The sequence below is a fragment of the Lissotriton helveticus genome, chromosome 11, assembly GCF_964261635.1.
Source record: "Lissotriton helveticus chromosome 11, aLisHel1.1, whole genome shotgun sequence".
Classification (NCBI taxonomy): Eukaryota; Metazoa; Chordata; class Amphibia; order Caudata; family Salamandridae; genus Lissotriton; species Lissotriton helveticus.
This window is the reverse complement of record NC_136072.1, coordinates 367,897,343-367,922,569: the sequence shown is the minus strand read 5'-3', so window position 1 is coordinate 367,922,569 and position 25,227 is coordinate 367,897,343. Positions and strand designations below refer to the sequence as shown.

Below are 25,227 nucleotides of genomic sequence, written 5' to 3'. Positions count from 1 at the left end.
GTGAAAGGGGGAGTGTGGGCCGCAGTGCTTCAAGTGAGCCGGGTCCTGCCGGAGCTCAGCACCGGTAGTTCTTAAAAGGGTCTCTCTCGGGCTCTCCATTTTCGTCCTCACTCTCAAAATCTGAAAAAAATCTTACATTTGCAGCAGTTCACTGTTTTTGATGTAACTTAAAAAATGTTGTGGTTCACTATTGCAAAACTCAAAGTGCTTTGCATGAGCATCAACAAGGACATATTCATTTATTTTTTGGTAGACACGGGCGATTAAGTGATTTACCGAGAAACCCAGGATATTGAGCCAACGCTGAGACTCAAACCTGCTTCCTCAGCTCCAAAGTTAGCATCTCTAGTCATTACGCCACACCTTGCCCATGAACTAAAGCATTTTCAATATTATATACAACGAACCTATAGTTGTATGTATGCGTGTAGTGTATTTATCTTATCCAACTAACAACCTTTGACAAAACCAATAGTCCTGGCTTGTTGTAGGTATAATGTTACTTGTTGTATTATAAATGCGGAGGCAGTAACAGAAGCAGCGAAATGCCAGTCGGGCGGTACATTATACTGAGCACATATTTTTAGCATAATTGTTTTAAGCCACGCCCTGAATTATATCTGTCACGCCCCTTTGAGAGACCCCCCACTTTTTTTCATCCCACTTAAAGCTCTGGTGGGCCGTAAGGAATTAAGGTAAAGTAGAGATGGCTTGAGATGGCACGAAGAGGGGTGGAATTAGAGATTGGGACAGGATGAGGTTGTTGCATTGAGAAAAGATAGAAGTAAATATGGAGAAAGTGAGTAGCGGGGCAGACAATAACGGTAAAAAAAAATGAGGAAAATTAAAATAAGGGACACATCGGTTGCAGGTAGCGCGCTCTTTCCTCCTCGGAGTCCACGTGCCCGATCTTCTCTTGTCTCAGCCCTCCGTGTATGGCCCCCTTCTGTAATTATTGGGAGCTTTGGCCCACAGCCTATGTTTTAATGTTTTCCCTTTAACACTGTCCCATTTTAATACACTTTCACTTTTTCCCTAGGTGCCCCACAACCCCCCCCCTTCACAGTCCTGAGGAAGACCCCATTGTAAGGTGGAAATCAACCTACGTTGTCTGGGAGTCGAAACGTCGACATTCCTAGCTAAACCAGCCCACAAACAATGGACAATTTTTTCACTGCGTTTCATTATATGGGCTAGGACTACAACTGTAACATCCTATGTGGCTAAATAACAAGCATATTGGACGCCAAATGTGAATTGTTTGATTGCACCAATCCTTTTATCTGTCCACATCACTTCATCCTTCACCACATTCACATACTTTCCCCCATTACCCCCCTTCCTTCTTTCTGGGCACAATGCCAATGCATTCCTAAAAGTATTGTTTCATATATTTGCAAAGATGAGGGTGTGATTAAACAACATCTCTCAGTCATTTAGTGTATAGATTTCTTTGTATGTATTGTGAATAATTGTGTAAACGTCCTTGATTCTTAACATTGTTTACTGGGACCGACGTTTCTGTACTGCTGAATACCCAGGTCCCAGTACCATTGGGCTTACCCTATATGTAACGACATCGGTTGGGCAGAACAAAAGAAGATGCCCAAGGAAAGGAATTGACTGAAAAGGAGAAGAAAGAATGGGCACAGGACAGGGCAGGAGGTAAGGTGTACCCAGTGGAAGAATGGAAGTATAACAGAGAGACAAGGAGTACATTTGGGAAGCGCAGCCTGCGCACACAAAGGCCGGTCAACAGGTACTTGCGGGCTTGGGGAAGGGGCATAGGAGTTTGACTCAATGTAAGATGAGGTGAGCAGAAGGGAGAGCATTTATTAGGAACTGAAGCAAAGAAAGGGACAGTAGCAAGGGCAGTCAAGGTGGGGTTTAGGTATACAAAGAATTGTAGTTAATTTCTTGCCATTGCATGGGGAAAAGTCTCAATGGTCATTGAGAAAATATTTTTTGTGGCACTCGTATAAGACTTAGATTTGCAAAAAAGTTTTCTGCTATCACGTCATCTTTGTATTTAGCAGAATTTAACAGCATTGGCAAAGCCATTAGGTCTCGCTTATATCTATGCTGCAGCCCTTCTGTCGTTGTCAATGCTTGTTTGCCAATGTCGGTCAGCACGAGCAAAGTAAAAGTTACTGGAAAAGCATAACAGCATCAGCAAGAAAAAACAAAAAAACGTGATGATGAATAAGCATTGATGCTCCATGCTATATGGATGCTTCCCATGTTTCACAATGGACCATGATGGGCAGCCAATTTTGTAAAAATGTATTTATTGTGCCAACAGTGCGATGCCCATCGTAGAATGGTAAATAAAATAAAAAATATTGGCTTAAGTGTATTTTGTAGGTTGAGCACACCAGACTGCTCAAGCTGTTTGAAAAAGACCAATTGTAGGATTACATGGAATTTACAAGGGGCTTACAGCCAGTGCATAGGTTGCAATTGGTTTGCTATATTGTTACTGTAATTTGCTTGCTTCATATTCAATGGCTTTCCTTGTCTCAGCTTGTCCATATTTTGTTTGTCCCTCTACTGGAGCATGGCCTATTTACTATTTCTGTGATTGAATGCCTTCTATCCTTCCACTGCCCACTTTTAGGGAACTTTTTGGTCTTTTTAGTTAATTGCTCCAGGAGAGCTATGCTGTTTTCCTGTTTTGTCCTGTACCTTGTGTGCTCCTTTCAAAAATACCAACTCCACGCTACATATTTCTGTCCTGTGTACTTCTTCCCGCCCCATCGCATTCTGTCTTGTTCTCCCGTTCGTGTGCTCCCCCAATACACACCCCCACGATAATTGTTTCTCTCCAGTACTTCTTCCCGCCCCTTTGCACTTCATGTTGTTCTTGTTCCTGAGTGCTTCCCTCCCACTACCTTTGCTGCTGTCTTTGGTGTGCTTCTTGATTTTCCTTCATCCCCTGCACTCTTTGTTCTTTTCTCCACCACCCACTGCGATCTGTGTTCTTCTCTCCATAAGTGCTTCTTTCCCCATTACCCAAATCACTGCTCCCATTTGCTCATCTTTTGAACCAAACTCCGTTTTTAGGTCTCGCTGAGTCAGCGCATGCACTGCTCTGCGAGAAATTTAGTGTGTGGGATTTCAAAGTGCTGCCACAGGCTTTTGGTGGCCTAGCTCTTGCGTTCCCGTGAGTGTGAGCCGCCAGCTGTCTTTGATCGCAATCGTGATCACTTTCACTTTCGCAGGCGTTTTACTTTCACGGCCGCGCGGCCAATGCTTGTTAAAAATAGAAAGTAGCACAATTGCATCCTTCATATTGGTATTTAAAATTCTTTCTCCGTTACTTCCTGCTTTCCTTTTCAAATAATCTATCACCCTATAACAGGTTGTATCTTATTAACTAATCAGAGTTGTTTTAATGTAGTATTTTGGGATACTTCAAACAAAGGTGCAAAACAAAAGTCAGCTTCAAGTGTTTTAGAGGAGAGCCTGGAAATCTAATGGCATTTTAGTACCTTTTCACAAACATCTACCTATGTTTCTACAGAGCAGGTATGGGCTAACCTTCATAATAGAAGGAGTACATTAAGGGTTAGGATCTTACGCAAAAATCACAGTGGGACTCCAAAATGATATATTTTTCTATGTGGACTATTCTGTTTTTCTTCACACTACTTAGGACACACCGTTGTCTCACCCTGCCGACATTGCAGCGTTGCGGATGATCTTTGCTGCGTTGCGGATGAACTTTGCCTGTGCCGGGGCCCACAGCCGGTGCTGTAGCCATGGCTGGCGTCCTATGGTCCTGTGGGGGGACCGCCAGCTAGGCTTTGCTGGAATTTGTTTTCCTGGCGTAGGGACTGGATCATTCCTCTCATCCCCCTCCGTTCTGGAAGACTGCTGCCCTTCCAGAAAGTTCTGTGAGGTCCTCTTGGAACTGTTTTCTGCCTCTCACATTACAGATGCCCCGCTGGCTGAAATACTTTGCTACCTAGCATAGCCCCTTCCTGCTGTGCTCCGGCAGCAGTTCATTTGCATGCAGTGAGCCCCTCCCCTTCTTTGTTTGTCACAAGCTTGGCCTGTTACCCACTGGGGTTCATCCTGCCCTTCTCTGCAGCCACAGTGCAGGTCCTTGGATCAGTGAGGGTCCGTTGGAATTGCGATCTTGTGTGCACTGACCTCTCTGCTTTATTACGCTATTCCTGTTGGTGGCTCTGCTTGAACTCCCTATTTCTACATATGGACCTAGAGGCATTCTTTGACACACTTCCTACCTTCGGCCACACAGAGGCCCATGTTTGTTTACTCTTCACCCTGTTCTGGGGTGTGACTTAGTCACCCATTTAACACCACAGCTGCAGAGGAGGGAGGAGCCCTCCTGGTTGCACAAAGGTGGCAACAGACTCCTACAGCGCCGGATGCGCACAGGCTTGCACATCCGCAGCCAGACTGGGCTGTGCCACCCCTCTTGGCCCTTTGCCCCAGGACATTGCGCCCTTGTGATAACTCTGCTGTGAAAATCCCAACAGCATTGATTGAGGTAAGAGCATGGGGAAAAGGAAGTCGGTTATGACGGTCAATAAATGACGCCCCTTGGCTGCAACCATCACCAGTTTTTTTACCACTGCTATCGGGGCAATTAATAGTGAAATTAAGTGAGTGATGGAGAGGTTGGAGCCACAAAGAAAGCTCTGCAAATCAGCTCTTTGGAAGGAGGCACCAGTGTTCCACAACTTCCATGTCTGGCTGGTGATGACAGGAACTCTGTGGAAATCGTGAATTCATGTGTTTTCAATGGCGACTTGGAGATTTAATCCAACGACAGTCAGAATACTCAGATTGAAGCCGCCAGTTCACCGCCCCCAAAGAAGGCCAAAATGAGTAATAAGCCCCCTCCAAAACTAAAGTTGCCCCCAGTTGTGAAGAAATCAATCCTTTGTGGGGGGGGCGGGGGGGGGGGGGGGGGCTGTGAAATTGTCACAGACCGAGCCAGTTAAAGAAACCGCCAGTAAAGTCTTGACACACATCTAGTTTGCAGATATTTCAGATAAAACTTTAAAAACGTGCTTTGAACTAGTGCTGGCCATTCTAAATAGTATTGACTATCCTTGAAAATGTTATCTGGTCAAGCTTAAGCAATTTGTTGGGCAAATCTGAACAAGCACTGGCTTAGCCAATAGATCTCGCTTTTGGGACCTTATAAGTGTTTAGCCATGCAACAGTTGATGTTGTTGCACCAAAGATATTGTGCTGCATAACTAAATACTTATAAGGTCCCAAAAGCGAGACCTATTGGCTATGCCAATGTTTGTTTAATTTGACATTTTTGCACAAAAAAAGTACTTTTTTAATTTATGCACAATTGGCATCCGCCATCTTGGACCAGTAAATAAAAAGTGAAATCATTTCACTGACATACAAGCGTTCTAAACCATGCAGGTGCATCCGTCATCATGAACACACATACTAGTGGAATGACTTCCAGCAGTTGTGGATTTGTCTCACTTTTTTTACGATGCTTGGGGAAAAAGCCTCTTGCTGCAGAGTATCGCCAAAAGCCACTGGCAAAGCCAGTAGGTTCCTTGGGTGAGACCTATTGACTTTGTGTTAAACGAAGGGATCCACCCTTATAAACTTGAAAAAAATAGAAAAAAAGAGTTCCTCCAGAATTTGTGTGCCTTTTACGTTCAGGGAAAGCACCCAGCTTTGTTAAAATACCCCTCACTCACCAAAAGGACCCTTGGTGGCATGCTTCATCATCAGGGTCTTCCCGCCGCTGAGGGACGGGGCGTGCTATGACCTACGACTACGCGAGAGCACTGATTACAATACTATGTGTGGTACAGGAGTGTGAGTGGAAGGGTCAGAAGTGAGTGAAAGTGATGAATAATAAAAAAATACCTGGCTCAGCGGAAAAATAAACTTTAATATTCCCGTAAGCTGGTATTATTATAATTGGGGAAAGAGACAGAGGTACTATGTTTTAATGGGCCGTACTTCCTTTGCTCACATAGTTCGAAGCCCTCCCCTGGCTTCTCATTAGGACCTAGTGAGATCCATTCTACACTCTACATACTAAAGATAAAAAGTGAATTCTTTATAAGGTAATCACTATGTGGTGCATATTACAATCTACATGCGCTGTATACTGTACCCCAATAGGTATGTTGCTGGTATGGGTTTTTAATTAGCCCATCTAGTACCCCATGAGCCTGTAGAATGGGAGGGAAGGAGCACCTGTAGTCAGACAGGCATCAACGTTGCTACCTCGCCGGGATACTACCTCACAGCGGAGCAAATATTATTATTAAAACCATGTAAAAATACCCAGGAGTTAAACGTAACTCATGGAGTACATCTTATTATCACTATATAAATGCTATAATGGTATTACTTCACTACTGCCTTAAAATCGCTATTTACAATCTTCATGCCCGTTGGGATGTTGCGCCTTTTTTGTCTTGTTTTTCATTTCCTATTTTCCTGAGTTAATCTCTAAAACTAATGATTACTAAAAAGTGCTCTTATGCCCTGCAGTTCCAGAAATAAGTGCTTACAGGCAACAAGTGCTTTGTGCCTCACAGTGTATAAATTAGTTAAAACAGAGTGCTCGTGCTATTTAAAAAAAATATATATATAAACAAAATGTTTATAACTGTTTTGTCTGGAGTATTTAAAATTCATAAGTATTCTTGTCTGGTAGCTGTATTCTAAATCTCATCCAATAATATAGACCTGCTACTGATTCTAATGTGGTACAGTAATAGAGGTACATATGGAACGAATGCATTGTCATTGGGAGGCCCAGATCTTAATTGCCTCTCTTAGCTTAGAGGAAGTTGTGGAGATCTTTTGTATTATTGAGCCCTGTTGGTGATTTATAATCGAACTCAAGAATCATACGTGACTCCAGTTGTCGCAGCAAGCGTTCCCTGTTACCTCCTCTACGTAGGCTGGGAGCCGCATCATCAACAAAGTTTTTAAGACACTTCAAGCCGTTGTTGTGCTCACTCTTAAAATGACATCCGACTGGGTATGTGGTATCATTGTTTACTATCGCTCGCAGATGCTGCAAGATTCTGACATGCACCTGTAGGCTGGTGCTGCCTATATATTTTAAGCCACAGGTGCATGTCAGTACATATACCGCATATTCTGTTCTACAGTTAAAGCTGCCTTTAATGGCAGTCTCACCTGGGCTAAATGGAGTAGAGTAGTGTGTAGTATTTACTCCAAATTTACATGCTCGACATGTAGAGCAGTTGCAAAAACCTTGCCTAGGTTTGAGCCACATACTATTCGTGCTGATTTCAGGGCTATCTGAGATCTCATAAAAATCGCTTTCCTTTATAACATACAAAGAGTGGAGAATGAGAAATGCTTTGCCTAGTAGGAATGGGTGAATTTTGCCATATTGAGAATTGCCATTTTCTAGTTCTTTGATTTTCTTCCATACAGTGGTACTAAAACAGCAACAATCATGAGATAACGCACAATCTGCCATTATCTTTGTCTGTTTGTTTGTTATGTTTCCTCATCTACTCACAGGTACTCATAGACCTTGATACAGGCCAGGATAATATACCTAGACCCACCCTCAAAACGAAAAGGTGTTTTCTCATTATCGCTATCAGTTTCTAGGTCCTGAAGAAAGCCTACTTGACCACCCCAGGGCAGACCAAGGCTGAAACATGTCGACCTTTTTATGGACTCTAACCAGTGCGGAAGCCCCATAACTTTCCTTCCTACGCACGAAAAAACTTTTTAACAAGCCTGACACCAGACCTAATAAAATTTCGTTCTATCTGGTTACCCAAGCTTTTTTATCAAGAACTTTTCTCACTCACAATTTTTTTCATCACTAATCACTACTGTGTTAACCAGTGGTTCACCTCCGGGTGGAGGAAGCATACAAATTAACCCAATGATGATGCTGTCACGTAGCTAAAAAACAAAGGAAAGGCGGAGAATCAAGATATACCGCCATTCGAGCCTTAGTACGTGAGTGAGGGTTTTTTATTGGTACGACAAAACCCTGGTTACTCAGGACAAGAGATAATTCCCCACTTTGATTTTGTTATAACTTGGGGAAACAGCACAACAGATGGAGCCAGGATTCCTGATGGTAATTACAAAGTCGACATGCGGCTAAATTGTCCTGCCGGGCCTAGCCATGGTTAAAGTCCACAATGGGCAATGCAAGAAGTCTCATGTAGGTGATTTTTTTCCGGGTCGGGACTGTCAGTGCTTGCTAGAAATGAGGATGTGGTTTTCCCACTATGTAGGAAGTGTACAATGATGAGAGATTGGATTGATGATGTAAGCTTTCCAGATCTCTTTCATGGGATATTTTCTTGGCCTGTCTATTCACTGATCTTTTCCATGCAGCAACTGGAATGTTTAAGTTGTGCAAATTTTTCACATCTATTTCTAACAATTTAGTGGCTGCTGTCAACTGCACCTGCTATGGGGATTCACCTTCTCGGAAGATTGTTTTAATTAGCGCTTTCAAAGATGTTGCTGGAGCTCGCAAGGTGCTGATGTAATGTTTTAAAATGTCCCCTGAGCAGGTAATGTTTTACATGCAAAGAGTACATGTCCGAGTTTGCCGCCCTGAGAACCTGTTCCTTCCACCAGCCCACATGCAAACAGGCATAGCTGGGGGAGAAACAGGCTCCCATCACAACACCCCTTAACTGCTTGTACAAATCTTGACCGAACATGAAGTAGTTATTGTGTAAGCACCATGAAACGAGATCTAACAACATTTCATTGTGGTTATAGCAATTCAGAGGTGAAGTGTCCAAAAAATGCTTGACCGCATTGAGGCCTGTTTGGTGTTCAATGCTAGTATATAGTGACTCAATGTCTAATGTTATTAGCATTAGGTTATCTGCCCACTGAATTTCTCTCACTTTTCCGAGGAAGTCCCCGGTGTCTTTCACGTAGGTTGGAAGCCTTTTGACAAAGTCCTGCTAGAAAAAATCCACATACTTTGTTATGTGTTCACCCACGCTGTTGATGGCAGAAATTATAGGTCTGCCCAGTACAGGTGTTTTGCTTTTATGGACTTTCGGAATAAAATATATTATTGGGAGGACCGTGTATTCGTTATGTAAAAATGTATATTCTTCAGATGATATTAAACCCTAGCTTTTGTATTGCTGTAGATCTTTTTTAAGCAAATCTTTAGCTTTGTAGTATTCCATAATGCTCGTTCTCTCATAGCATTGCTGATTGCTTAGTTGTCGCTGGGCTTCTTCGAGATATTCTTTTTTGGGCCATATCATGATGTTGCCGCCCTTGTCTGATTTATTTATAACAACTTCATAATATATATATATATATATATATATATATATATATATATATATATATTCACAGAAAAAACCATAGGTTATAGACCATATATAGTTAGGAATTAGCATTTACAAAACCTTGAAAATTCACTGAAAAAACCATAGGTTATAGACCATATATAGTTAGGAATTAGCATTTAGAAAACCTTATTTTACTCACACAAAACCATTGAAATTCCATATATAGTTAGTTGCACTAACTATATATCGCGCACCCGCAATCCACTGCTGATGATGTCACATATTACATCATTCATGACATGGTCAGTGACATCACTGGTGACATCACTGATGACATCTCAAATGACATCACTGATGACATCATCTAGTGTCTGTGTGTTTTTGTAAAGTTTAAATACGTTTTACATATTGAAGAATGACTGGATGTATGGAAGACTGAGTGTGTGTGTGGCTGGCTGGGAGGTGTGTGACTCTGTGCATATCAATGTGTACTTGTATCAGTGATTGTATAAGAGAGTAAGTATGTGTTAGTATATGTGTGAAAAGTATGGTGTTCTGTGTTTAACTATAGATGAGGAAATCGAAGTGTGATTGATTCTTCACAGGACTGACTAGGTGTATGAGTGCATATGATAGTGTTCTAATAATAAGTGACTGTATGTATGAGTAATTGTATGGGTGAATGAGTGAATGTGTGTGTAGACGTACGAATCAGTGAGTGTGTATGTAGTAACTGGTATTGGTGTGTCATGATGTCATCAGTGATGTCATTTGAGATGTCATCAGTGATGTCATTTCAGATGTCATTAGTGATGTCATCAGTGATGTCACTGAAGTATGGTGTTCTGTGTTTAACTGTATAGATGAAGAAATGGAAGTGTGATTGATTCTTTACAGGACTGGCTTGGTGTGTGAGTAACTCCATGGATGAGTGGCAGTGTGTGACTGTCTGCATAGGTGTATGAGTGCATATGATAGTGTTGTAATAATAAGTGACTGTATGTATGAGTGATTGTATGGGTGAATGAGTGAATGTGTGTGTAGACGTAGGAATCAGTGAGTGCTTATGTAGTAACTGGTATTGGTGTGTCATGATGTCATCAGTGATGTCATTTGAGATGTCATCAGTGATGTCATCAGTGATGTCATTTGAGATGTCATCAGTGATGTCATCAGTGATGTCACTGACCATGTCATGAATGATGTAATATGTGACATCATCAGCAGTGGATTGCGGGTGCGCGATATATAGTTAGTGCAACTAACTATATATGGAATTTCAATGGTTTTGTGTGAGTAAAATAAGGTTTTCTAAATGCTAATTCCTAACTATATATGGTCTATAACCTATGGTTTTTTCAGTGAATTTTCAAGGTTTTGTAAATGCTAATTCCTAACTATATATGGTCTATAACCTATGGTTTTTTCTGTGAATTTCATTGGTTTTTTAACAGCTAATATCTGTAGCTGTAAAATGTATTCTTCTTTAAATCCAAAAATATATTTTATATGTTTATGAATAATTTTTTTTTAAAATATTTTTTTTTCTTCGTTCCCGCTTCGCGAATCGGGAAGCTTCCCGTTAGCTGACCTTGATGCCGCGAAATAGACCGCGAGCCGGTAAACGTTTCTTTACCGCAAGTGCCGCGTTAGAAAACAACATCGTGACGCCTCCCGTCCGCATGACGTTTCACGTTGTCGCGTGATACGTCATATGACGTACAACGTTAGCGAACTGGTACGCGAAGCGAGTCGCAAAGCGCAGGTTTCTGGAAGCAAACCGGGAGGCCCTGCAAAGCGCTTAACGTAAACACAGCAAGTCATGTGACTTGGTAATAACACTTTTCATTGGTTCATTTCACTTTTGGTTTCCTAATGATGTAAGACTAGGTCATATAATCTAAAATGAACACTTTTGATTGGTTGAGAACTCTTGTTTTTCCCAAATGATGAAAATCCCTCCTTCTTTCCTCACTCTGACTTTCATCATTGTGAGAGAAAGACCCTTTGTGATCACTGAGCAATGGCTTCTTTAGTAGCTTCAGCTGGTGCTTCCCCACCACCTCCACCACATCCAAGGAAGAGTGGACCACCTGCTCAAGTTATAATTCAACAAGAAGAGGAAGAAGAGGAACAGGAGGACGAGCACGAAGAGAGGCAGTTTTTGCCTGAGCATCCCAGGACGTCTCACCGGAAAGAAAACTTCATTTGGCAATTTTTTAAAATTCCCAAAGGTCAGAAAAAAGTAAATGCAAGATACGTAACTTGCCTTATATGTCAAGATAGACTGTCCAGAGGGACCGACAAAAAATACAGTTTCGGAAACTACACAATGCATCGCCATATGACTAGGTGGCATCCTAACAACTACAGTGCTGCACAGTTTCGGAACGACCTAGATAATCTCCCTATTATGGCCAGAAGATCTGTTGTACCGGAAGTAACGGGACCAGAGGGCAGGGAGATGGTGCCAAATATACAAATGAGATTTGGTGATGTAAAACACATCTGCGTATTTTGCGATGGATTCATTTCCTACGGAGAAAAAAGCATCACTCTGATCAACAGAGCTATTGACTATCATATGCAAGTTTGTACGAAACGCCCAAAATAATAAATACTTCTTTTTTTTGTTTTGTTGCTCCTGTTGAGCCCTTTACAATGAATCGTTTTCATTGCCCCCTCCAAGAAAAACCCAAAAAAATATAAAACTGTTCAGAAAAATTCAAAAAAAGTAAAAAAATGTTCTGAAAAAAAAAAAAAAGTTATTTTCAGAACTACCTCCCCGTTATTAAAAAATTGGTACAATATTTGGAACTGTGCCAACCTCTATTTCTCTTAGTTCGCTTCCCAGTTCGCTCCCCGGTACGCGAACCGGAAGCGAACCAAAAACAGTAAGTATAAGGGAAGGAAACAGACACTTATGTTAAAAGAAAGACAGCTATAGGGGAGTAAACTAGAGATACTATTACCCGTAATCCACTGCTGATGATGTCACATATTACATCATTCATGACATGCTCAGTGACATCATCAGCAGAGGATTGCGGGTTTTTTGGCAACGTGCCTTATCCACGGTTTAATAACGCTGCCTTTTGCTTTATATAAGTTTTCAAATTGTATGAAATATATACCAATAGGTCGTTATGAACCTTTAGGTAGTGCTTTTCTTCATGAGGTCTGGTCGCTTCCATACACATACAGATGTTTCAAAGATGATCAAGAAGTTTATCTGAATGGAGAGGAATGCACTGAGACGCCAGATCATTCACTAATGTGTAGGCACATACAGTTACACGGTTCATGCAACAAACACCGACCAAATATGGCTTGCGTGTTGCAAGGCACGCCAGTTCCTGCTATCATCCCCACGTTCAAGTTGTTGGAAAATGGTAGTTATTTGATGCTCAATAATGAAGATTGTTCTGAGTTAATTAAAAGTATTCCTTTTATCGTAACAGTAAGTGAACGGGTTATTTGCTGCAGAAATGTTCTATTTCCTCCCACACATGAACATAGGGAGTTTTCAATCTGGCCACAAATACCAACCTTGGGACAGATTTCAACGGCATGGCAAGAATAAGAGCTCTTTTGTCTCAGAGAGAGGTGGCCTTGAGTTCGGCCCGTGAAACTTTCGTGCTTCACATAGCGAACACCCGTACAGAGGTGCACACACTTTTCAATTCAGAGTTGCCTTTCAAATTCAGCAAGATGGTTCCGACTATCTTTAACGCATCCTCCGCAAAGTCCCTGGCGCACTTTTTTAAAGTTGTTACCAATGGTCTCGTGACTTCATTTGAGAAAATCTTTGGACTCATCCCTGCTTCCTTTCATTCTATTTTCTCCACTCTGGTTCGTGGATTGGCATTTTTACTTGCATTACCAGCGGACGCTCTTGTGCTTTTTTACATTTTTAAATATGGATGTCCCTCCTATGCAACCTCCCACCCTGCAGCTGCTGACACTGTTCCGCAATCGCATGCTAGAATATTATGGCACAATGCCGTTGGCGATATTAAGCACGGCATATGGATTATCTTTTCGATTCTCCTACTTCACCTGTGTCCAGCCTGTATTTCACTGCCTGACCTGTGATTTCGATTGGGCCATTGATTTGTGTCTCTGCGGACCGGTTTCTCCTGACGTCGACTTTAATCAGCTGATGACTCCTATCATTACTCACGAGTTGGTTTGTCCTGGCGAAAGGATTATGGCTGTGGCATTGATGCATGGACTACTTGGTCCCTGAAATTTACTGGCGGCAGCACAGTCTTTCTTGGAACAGAGCTTTCTTGAAAACCCACCGAGCTGTCCTCTGATGGTGATAGAGGATCCGGTGCTGGGAGAGCACGTATGTTCTTTTCCGCTTTTAAATTGGATGGCTGAACTGTTTTCGGATGAAGACGGTGACTTCCTATTGGAGGCTGTTGCAGCTTATTTTGCATACACAGTTATGTCATAGACCTTTTTCATGTTTGATATGCTGAGTACTAGCATTTCATTGACAATTCATTGACTTATTTGTCAAGTTTTTATTATTTACCTTGCCTATTGGCTTAAGACTCGATAAAGTACTTGGCTGTTTTATTTTTCTTTAGCATTAAATTTTCCTAGTTTTTAATGCTTTACCTTGCGGACCGTCCACATATAAACTTGCAATCTGCTCTCATGAGATGGCACTTCTATTATCTTATTCAGTTCGTTTCCGGATCATGGGGAGGTGTCATCTAGGTCCTGGATATCTTTACACCGTGTTAAGTTAGCATGGGCTCATTACCGGTTTAAACGCCATTTTTCCTTTTTTGCAACTTCTGCACACGACACTTAGTTGTTGCTTTAGCTTTCCACCTAGTAGTTCATCGTGGTTTACATGAGAATAATATGTTATTGCGCTACTATCTGCTTTGCTTGTTAAACTATATCTGTACAGCGAGTGCTAAAGTTTCAAGAACAACACGATACAGAATTGTTATGAGGTCTGATCTCCACGACTTCATACTCATAACATAAGTGCAACTTCTGCCAATTCTGGGCATGAGGCGGGTTTTATATTGCTTTGCCGAACACACATACACAACAGTTGATGCGGTTCACATGAAGAGAGAGCTGGTGTATGCTGATGTGATTCCTTCAAATCTAAGACACTAAAGTATGGGCACGCCCTAAACCAACACAAAGAGACCTTCTTAGCAAATAATATAATATGTGTATTAGGGAGGGTGAGATATAAGCAGCCGCGGGCCGTGGAGGGAGTTACGGTGAGGCAGGGAGGCGGGGAGGGGGAGAAGCAGGGTGGAGCCCTCTCTACCTTGCCCCTCCCCCTCCCCGCCTCCCTGCCCCACCGTAACTCCCTCCACGGCCCGCGGCTGCTTATAAGTGTTGCTAACTCTTATTCATTTACAGCATGTTAACATACTATCACCATTCGCTTTTTATGTACTAGTAACTATGCTGGTAATTTTGCTACTGATAATATGTGTACTTGTATTATCTAAGATACTACGCCTGTGAAGACGGCATTAGTAAATAAACATTTCAAATACACATGTGTTCTTCTTAACTCCATGTTCTGGTTTCTAAGAAATATATAACGACCGACTGTTCATGAGTTCCACGTATCCTGAGGTACTATAAGTTCATATTCTGGATTGTCTAAACATTGAGAGTTTGTTATATCCAATGTGACACTGTACCTAGCTTGCTAAGGAGTTTTTGATTACTAACGTGAGTTTTGGGACACCCTAATTCGCCGAGGTTCCAATCCTCTGTCCACAGTTCTGTGTGAGAACAGAAACCCTGCGACAGGGGCACCCCCGACCCTTGCTGGAGCTTCATCACACTTGCGATACAACTCCAGCAATGCGCCACCTTTACGGCACAGATACATCACGCATCTGTGCTGTTTTTGCCCCATGATGCGCCGCATTGTAAATGCAGCACACCATAGGTGACGGAACAGCGGCACAGAATGACTAACACATCCCTGGTGATGCGCCAGTCATCATAAATGTATCCCTATGCTTCTTATCTTGTTAGAGATGAACCGCCATATGTATCATCAAAGTTTTTTGCATTTCCTAAATAGCGAACTTTAAGGAATAAATAGCGATTCTTTACCATTCCTAGTTTGCGATGAGCTATTTGCTAATTACAAATTGCCCATTCATTTCCTTCATTTCCATAGGGCGGTTGGACTCACTTTTAGCTCGAACGGCTGAATGGATTTCCACGAAACTTGGCAAAATTGTAGGGACTGGTAGCCCGATGTGCCTTTGCTATGTCTCAAGATATATGCTCCAGTGGTTTTTACGAAAATTAACTTTGAAAAATATATATTGGGCTACATTGGCCTATATATATGTTGGAGCCCAAATGTAGCCCAATGTTGCCCAATGTAGCCCAAAGATGGCCGCCAGACACACAAAAAAACAAATGTAGCCCAAATATCAGCCAGATGTAGCCCAACTATAGCCCAGTGACAGAATGACCAATCAGCTTCGCAAACCTCCGTTACGCGAAGCGGAGCGCTGTTACAGATATATATCTTTTTTTGAACGTTAATTTCTCAAAATCCACTGGAGCACATATATTGAGACCTAGCAAAGGCACATCGGGCTACCAGTCCCTAATATTTTGCCAAGTTTCGTGCAAATCCATTCAGCCGTTCGATTATTATTATTATTATTTTTTTTTGCCCCGCGGGGCCCTTTTAAAACCTCCACATCAAACCTAGGGGGTCAGCGAGGATCTACTATGCCCCCTTATAGTTATTTCCCCCTTTGTTTTGACCTCCTCTTGTCTCTCGATCCTACCGAGAGACAAGATGGCGGCCGCTACGGACTGTTTGGAATGTTGACAGACGCCGGAGAACCAATCAGCTTCGCTTCACAAAGCTCCGTTGCGCGAAAAGTACGCGTCCTGGGCCGCTGCCCAGTCCGCTGTTACAGATATATATCTTTTTTTAAACGTTAATTTCTCAAAATCCACTGGAGCACATATATTGAGACCTACAAAAGGCACATCGGGCTACCAGTCCCTACAATTTTGCCAAGTTTCGTGCAAATCCATTCAGCCGTTCGGGCTAAAAGTGAGGCCAACCGCCCTATGGAAATTAACATGGGAAAAACGCGTTTTGGGACCCCCCTTTTTTCTCGGGCCCCCCTTGACGAACCCCCCCAAAATTTTCAGGGGCTGCTCAGAAACAAAATGTGCCATTTTCCTGAAAATTTCAGCCAATTCCGTCCACAAACGCCAAAGTTATTAGACATAGAATTTTCAAAAATCCCATAGGGAAAAAATCCTAACTATATATACCTACTGGCGACCGCCAGTAGGTAATATATATATATATATATATTCTGCACACCTCTTCCCATGGAAGAATTAAGTACGCACTCACAAAGTTCTTTCGCTTTTCCCAGGTTTTATTTTGTCATAGTTTCCAGCATATCAGCAAATAAAACCGACGCGTTTCGCTGCACACACACAGCTTGCTCACGGTTAATACTTAGATATTTTCGAGCCCCTCCTATTTCTACGAGGGAAGCGCCAAAACATTCTCTTCTCCATACATCACTTCCTGTTTCGCAAAATCGGAAGTAACCTGGGAAATGTAGTTTTGTCTTCATATTTTAACTACAAATTGGAAATTCATCACAAAAAATACATTTTTATGATATCATTTAACACTGTAATCTTTTCAATCATATTCTATATTGTCAACTAATTTATAGGGGAAATGAGTTTCTCTTTTGACTGCTGACCCTGTTGGGAGCTGTGTCCTTGTTCTACCTCACCTGCTCTTGACCCTTCGTCACACCACGCCTCGCGGCCCCCGCTTCGCGGGTGCCGCTCGCAGGCAGAAGACACAGGTGGGAACTTTGTTGTTTGCTGTCCCGTCGTAGTGCATTGGAGCACCAACGCGGCGAGAGTCACTACTGTTTGCACAGCCCAGGCGAGAGGCGGGACTGCGAGGACCAGCGTCCTGAGCGGCGCTCATCGGCCGCAGCTGGTCCTCTTCCCGCCCCCTCCGCTGGATAAATTGTTGTGGAGAAGTAATTTCCCTGGGTTTCTCTTTTGACTGCTGACCCTGTTGGGAGCTGTGTCCTTGTTCTACCTCACCTGCTCTTGACCCTTCGTCACACCACGCCTCGCGGCCCCCGCTTCGCGGGAGCCGCTCGCAGGCAGAAGACACAGGTGGGAACTTTGTTGTTTGCTGTCCCGTCGTAGTGCATTGGAGCACCAACGCGGCGAGAGTCACTACTGTTTGCACAGCCCAGGCGAGAGGCGGGACTGCGAGGACCAGCGTCCTGAGCGGCGCTCATCGGCCGCAGCTGGTCCTCTTCCCGCCCCCTTCTCTGTCTCCTCTCGTTGATAAACTGAGGCAGCAACGCGCACGCGGGACGCGCGCGGGGCTAAGGCCGGGGCGAAGACCGGGCAAAGAGCGGGCCGTTTGAGGCCGTTCGAGGCTGGGAGAGACTGGTCTGGGCCAGACCACTAGTTCCCAATACACGGGCTCTTTGGTAAACCATAGATATCATGTCATCCCGGGAGTATAAGGAGAGGGCTGCAAAATCCAAATTAAAAAATGGTACCCTAGATGACTTCATTACCAAAACTCATTCGGCAATAGATAATGAGATTGCCAAAATGCAACGCCGAGTTTCATCTGAGCTAGACGCTGCAAGGAGGTTGTCACAGGATTTAGCTGCAGCCAAAAGATCTTCCTTAGGTGCCATTGCTTTCGCAAAATCTCCTAACCGTACCACCGGCCAGCCATTGGTATTGCTTGAAATAACTGCAGATATCCATCAGCCAGCTACTCCCACTAGATCTATACTTAAGGAGGTTTTACCATCATCATCCTTATCCCCAAATCCTTTAAAAACATCTATCTCTGAGCTAATAGAGGAAACAAATGAGTGTAAAAAAGGTGTCCGGGCGCTTGGTCCAAATCTGACTCCCACAGAACAGACCGGAGTAATTCCCAAAACTACACAGCGAGGGCCATACACCAAAAGGAAGCGTGATAAACAAACATCGTACGCTAGGAAAAAAGTGAAACTCGCAAAGTCTCATTTATTTACCAAGCTGCCATCCCCGCCCCCAGCGATTAATACACATCCTTCTGACCCCATATCTGAGGTGGATGTATATTCGCTGGCGATAACTCAAGATAAGGATAAACTGAGAATAGAGAAGGGGAAAAATGAGGGGCCACTTTGTGTTATAAATGGGGTTGATGTTGAATTCCTGACTGTAGTTTGGGAGACGCTAAAAAAGCTCTTAAATCCCTTTGAGGACAGATTAGCACAGATAGGATCCCAACTCTCCAGTATTGAAAAGAACTTCTCGCACCCAGGGGGAGAACCCCCTGGCAAAGAAGATAAAGATCTAATGGCTGGATTAGAGAAACTAATAAAAAATCTACTAAATCCCCTGATGTTGAAAACTCAAATAATAAATTCAAAATTAGATCAACTGGAGTTTCTAACATCTAAAAATACTGTTCTATTGGAGAGTTTGGTAGGAGATAAAAAACAACCAGTTACTACCTTTGGTAAGACCAGTAATAATAGTAATATTACCAATTTAGAGGAAAAGGGGCCAAAGATCAACCCAATAATTCAACCTCCAGTGGTAAAATTTGTAGGCTCTAGTGGTACCACTGTTGGTTCCACCTCCTGTGCAGCTCCAGCACCTCTAATAAAAATCCAGCAAGTGAATACATTGGGCCAGAAACCAAGTATTTCGATGGGGTTAATTACACCAGCCAACGCATCTGTGCCTGCCCCGATTAGCACTGAAGTGAAAGAAACTCCGTCGAGCAAATCACAGGTCCCTAGTAAAATTCCACCGCAGGGCAGACAGATTTATGTAAACATACCCCCGGAGTCTGCCCCTTTCATGGCTATCCTTACAGGTGTCCCGCTACTCCTTGAGAATAAATACGAGAAAAACGAGGACCTCTTGAACAAAACAAAATTCTGGTTAAATAAAAATAGGCCATTGACTGAGGATACTGTTACAGAAATATTAAGTGTACGGAGGGTCCCCTGGGTTGGACCTAGTAAAAAAGACCTGGAGGGTGATTGTATTTTGATAATTGGGTCAAGGACATTATTTGCAGTAAGGCTAGGTTTGGGAGGATGGGGGATATTCAGTGTGTGGGGCTTGAGTATTTCTATCCCAACCTCTATCAGACCATCCCTGACCAAAATCCCTTCCGTCATAGACACAGCACAAATGGCAGATATCAAACGAGTTGGTCACAGAACCTGAATATGAACCAAGACCCGCATTATCACTATACCCCCTGGCATGAGACAGTTCAATTTATGGGGCCAACAAGCATGGGTAACTTTACACAAGTCCCTTACAACCCACGAAGAGCAAGATTTAGGGGCTCAGACTATCCTGGCTGGTTCCCAAATAATAATAATAATTACAACAACAACATCCCACTAAGGAATCGCTTTGACCCTCTAATGAACTTGGAAGAGGTAGATTGACCATCATCCAGGATTGATGACACTGTATCAACTTCTTTAAATGGGGGAATGATTCAAGAACAAGTGATAGATAATTATGATGATGATCCAGCGCAGGTAAACCTTGACTGCAAAAATGTAAATGCTGGACACCTGCACATGGGGACTACTGTCATGTCAACAGTCAACATCATTGAGGGCCAGGAAACGAATGGGTCACCATTGCCTGAACAAAATATTACTCTTGTAAGAGATACCTTGGGATGTAACCATGGGAAACAAGGGCTTTCATCATCATCTTTGATCTCTCTACTGTCCTGGAATATTTCCGGAATTACAAATAAACTAGAAGATGAGATATGGTTAGATTTCGTGGAAGCCCATGGAATTCCGTGCTTACAAGAGACATGGTCCAGGACCGCCTGTGACATTGAGGGTTTTCAAACATTTTCTGCCCTAGCTGTTCCATCTACATCGGGGAGGGCAAAGGGTGGAATAATGACAGCATTGTCAACAAAACTACAAGAACTTAAAATGCAGACATTGGTCGAGACTAATTGGTATCAAGTGCTTTTATTGGAACAACTCTTCCCTGAACCAGTGTTATTAATTAATTGGTATTATAACATTTTTAATGGATATGATACCTCAATAATTCAAGGTTTAGAGGTCTCCCTGGGTGAAGTTCGCAGCAGCCACCCTTCTTCACCTCTTATTTGGGTCGGTGATTTTAATTGTACATTGTGCAGCTATGGAGGGTCTAATGTATGTGGTCTTGAGGATCTGAACGCCCAGCCCCTAAACCATTTCAGGCATACACCACAAGGGGATGCCTTGAACAATATTATTATCATAAATGATTTGTGTTTAGTAGACCCCTGGTCTCCACCAGATACTCTGCATATTCCAACTTTTCAGGGTTTGAGGGGGGAAATGAGTATGATTGATTTTGTTTTAGTATCGAGCAGTTTCCTTAAGTATGTGGAGAAGTTGGAGGTGGTGGCAAATCCCATTAGTGATCATAACCCTTTAATGTTATCATTGTGGGTGCCAACAAAATCTCCACCAAGGACCTGGGAACAGCCGATTAAGTATAACAAAAATCAGGGTGTTACTTTGAAATGGGGGCAGGTTAATGCGTCGAAACTGGAGGAAGACATTATGATAACTTGTAAATCCGAAATAGAATCATGTTTAGCACTAGGACCTGACCCTAATAAGGTTATAGAAAGCTTTGAGAAGTTGTGCTGCCATGTAGGACAGTGCCTGAAAAAACCCAAAGGGAAGGGTGGCCAAAAGGCTTTGAGATGGTTCGATCCCGTATGTTCTGCCACACACAGATCATTGAAACTAGCTCTGTGCCAAAAGCCAAGGAACAAAGAGCTTGTAAGAAATAGCAGGAAGGCTTATAAGGACGCTATCAAAAAAAGAAAACAGGATCTAAAAAGCATGGCGTGGGACGACCTCGAAAAGGCAGCAGAATTAAAAGATAGCAGGCTTTTTTGGGAGGTTATTAATCGTCCACTTTTTAAGAGTGATGATAAGGAATCCATAGTTATGCAGGTTACTGCTGAACAATGGGTTCAACATTTTAGCATGATTTTTAATCCCAATTCCCATGAAATAATGACAAGCAGTGAAGGGACAGGGGACTGGATGTCGTCTCCCTCGGCCTTGACCCTCAGCTCTTCATTTACATTGATTGAGATTGAGGAAGCCCTAGGTAAAGGTGCATCATTAAAAGCTCCAGGCCCGGACGCTGTCCCTCTGGATCTTTTTAAGTCCAACGTTAGGCTGTGGGCACCCATTTTATTGAATGTTTTTAAAGCTGTTGTGATTGGCCGTATTCCTGGCACTTGGAAGGAGGCAACTGTAGTGCCAATTTTTAAGAAAGGTATTATTATTATTAATATTATAATTGCATTTATTGAGCGCGCAGCTACCCGAAGGTTTCCCGGCGCTGTAGCAAACGGAGGATGGAACAGTGAAGAAAACCATGGGCATGGCAGTTACATGTTAAAAAGCCAAGTCTTAATACCTTTGCGGAATGTCATATAACATAGGTTATAGGTCTGATCCACGTTGTTACCGCCCGATTTCTTTAATAGATGCCTCATGTAAAATTTTGGGCAGGGTAATCTTGGCAAGATTAGAAAGTTGGGCAGATTCTACTGGATTGATAATTGACTCTCAGTATGGTTTTAGACGTGGAAAGGGGACAAATGAGCAATGCCTTAACTTAGCATTGATTATGGGCAAATACATGAAGGCCAAAAAATCTTCGGTACATTTGGCCTTCATGGATTTGACAAGTGCTTTTGATACTGTTTGTAGGCATAAACTGTGGAGGATGATGAGTAATATGGGTTTTGAGGAACCTTTAGTCACTCTGCTCCGTAGGTTACACGAAGCAACAAATGTTTCCATCAGATTTGGAACGGGAGGGGAAATAACTAAACTAATACCTTCTACTGAAGGTGTCCGCCAAGGATGTATCTTGGCACCTTTTTTGTTCTTGGTTTATACCAATGGATTAGAACAGTTTTTATTAAATCAGGGTTGCGATTTCCCAAAAATTAATGGTAAAAGCGTTCCCATGCTTTCGTATGCGGATGACACTGTCCTAATGACACTGACAGGAAACAGCATGCAAGTGTGTTTAGATGCTTTTAACAAATTCATGCTTGATCTTGATTTAAAGGTACATTTTGAAAAATCCTTTGTAATGTCCTGTGGCCCAAAGGGGTCATCCATTAGGAAGTTCATGGTAAATAACCGCATAATTGGGAAAGTGGGAAATTTCAATTACCTTGGTAATCTGTTTGATAGCAAACTAAGTTGGACACCGGTAATGAAGGTCAGAGCCCAGAACATGACAAGGGCAATAGATGGTATTTTCCGCTTCTGTAGTAAATTGGGGCAAAAACATATTATGCATCTCAGAAATCTTTATGCCTCAAAATGTTTATCTGTAGCTACTTACGGGGCAGGGGTGTGGGGTACCGAAACGCCTGCCGTGATATAAGTGGTGGAAAACAACTTTATAAAAAGGGTCCTATCAGTTCCAAAAAGTTCCTCAAATAGTTTTTGCCATAGAGAAATTGGTATGGCTAGTGTTTCTGACACAATTCGCATGTCCCCTTTACTGTTATGGGGTAAAATTTGGCAATCTGAAGACCTTAAATTAACCAAGGATATCATCACTGATTGCATGGCCCTAGAAAATTCAAAACAGATCCCCTGGTTGTCTTATGTTGGTAAGACGTTGAATAAAATTGGACTTAGCTCCTATTTTGACAACCCTGAAAAAATTGAGGGGAATTATAAGGTGGACATAAAGGTAAAATATCTGAAGTCATTGAACCAGGTCTCTATGGATAATGTTACTGATTACAGTATTGTTAGTGTTTGTAAACCCCGACCACAGTTTTATTTAACATTCACGCTTAATGTGCAATGGCGATTCCTCTTAACAAGGTTTAGACTGGAGATCCTTCATTTTTTACTTGCATTTCCGAAACAAGGGGGTTGGTGTGAGAGACTGGACCCTTGTCCGTGTAATAACATGGATAAGCAAAGTACTTTACACTTGGTTCTTTTTTGTTCTCTGTATAGGGAGCCAAGACTCCGGTTTATTAAACCAATCTTGAAGAGGAGGCAACCCTGTACTTATAAGGAAGGGTACGATTATTTGTTATCACTATCCTCTGTGGAAATCTGCTGTGCAATGTTAAATTTTATTAGAATCTCTCTAAAAATCAGGAAGAATTATGGGTAGCACCACATGCATGGGAATCTCTTAATTGTAAATCCTTTTTCTGAATTCTTTTATTGTATCATCATGTCCTCATTGGTATAATCGTGATTTTAACTGTGTATTCCTTTTAAATATTATGAGGCGAGATGAATTGTATGTTCAATACTTTTATGATTCATTTTATGTATCGAATAAAGTTTTTGAAACGAAACGAGTTATTAAACTCCAGTATCAATGCTTATTGTGCATTACGATAGATCGTCATATTGTAGTATGTGCATACTATGTTCAAAAAACATTTTTGCCCGCCAGTGGGCTAGCTATATGGTCTTTTCCTCGATAAATCATCAATTTCTTTAATTATATTTTTTTATATGGTACACAAATTGCTTTTCTCAATCTCATCATTTGTTATGTAACAAACACATTCCCTCTGGTGGGCTTTATATATATATCAAGGATTAACCACAGATCTTCCAGACGCTGTCTACAATTATAACCATTCATTTTGTATATATTTAAATTTTTCGATATCTCCTTCATGTGAATGACACTTAATTCTTTTTGTTTACTGTTGTATATGCGTGTTATAAGAAGTCTCTTTTCAATTTCCCTCCTTGTTTATATTTCATTCCTTTTTATTCCTGCTGCCTCCTCTGTCCAATCCAATATATCAAAAGATCACCTTTATACCATTAATTCACATCAAAATCACTGATGTACATATAATTCCTCACTTTGATTCAGACCCATCGGGGTCATTGTCCTGAAATTTAATATTTGACGTGATTCTCTGCATCTCAAAGTTTTTTCTCTGTCTCCACCCCTTTCATGTGGGAGGATTGTTTCTAAGGCATAACATTTTACCAGTGTCCAATCCCCGTTATGTAAGGTCTCCATATGTTTTGCAACAGCATTGTTTCTGTCTTTGTTCACTGTTGCTCTTACATGTTCTAAATTTCTTTTTTTTAGTTCATTCTTGGTACTTCCGATGTATTTAAGTGCACATGGACATTCTATCACATATACTACATGGGTACTTAAACAATTGATCAATTCCTTGATTTTCCATGTTTTGTTATTCGGCATCAGTACTTCCTTTTTGTTCACTGCTATTTGACACACCTTACAGTGCTGGCATTTAATAAACCCTTTTGTTTTCATCCACTGTATTCCTTTCTGTTTTTTAGTGTGATCTTTATGATGACTTTGTACTAGTCTATCTTTGAGGTTTTTAGCCCGTCTGTATGTTATCTGGGGATGTTTGCCCATTATTTTGCTTGTAGTTGGATCCAGTTGAAGCAGTTTCCAATTTTTTCTTATGATGCCGACAATTTGCTTGGATTCTCTTGTGTAGTCCAGAATCAATCTTACTTTTCTGTCCTCTGATTTATTTGTGGTTTCTGTGATTTCTCGTTTAGAGGTTAGGGCCTCTTTTCTTTCTTTTGCATTTGCCCTCTTCCACCCTTTTTCAATAACTTTCTTGGTGTAGCCCCGATTTTTGAATCTTTGTGCCATAGCATGACTAGTCTTTTTCCATTCATTCTACTCTGAACAAATCCGTTTCAGTCTTAAAAATTCACCATACGGAATATTTTCCTTTACAGTAGATTTATAGAAACTGCTGGCATGCCATGTTGAATTCGTAGCAGTTTCCTTCCCATGTAATGTCGTTTCAACTCGA

The 25,227-nt window shown here is 41.9% G+C and overlaps 1 long non-coding RNA gene across 1 annotated transcript in view; it reads left to right on the top strand.

Moving 5' to 3' along the window:
- The window catches only part of LOC144792441 (uncharacterized), a 62,178-nt gene extending 60,743 nt beyond the window's left edge, over positions 1 to 1,435 (top strand). Inside the window, exon 3 of the long non-coding RNA XR_013602558.1 lies at positions 1,040 to 1,435. This is a non-coding gene — a long non-coding RNA (uncharacterized LOC144792441). The remainder of the gene's footprint in view (positions 1 to 1,039) is intronic.
- Positions 1,436 to 25,227: the final 23,792 nt, after the last annotated feature.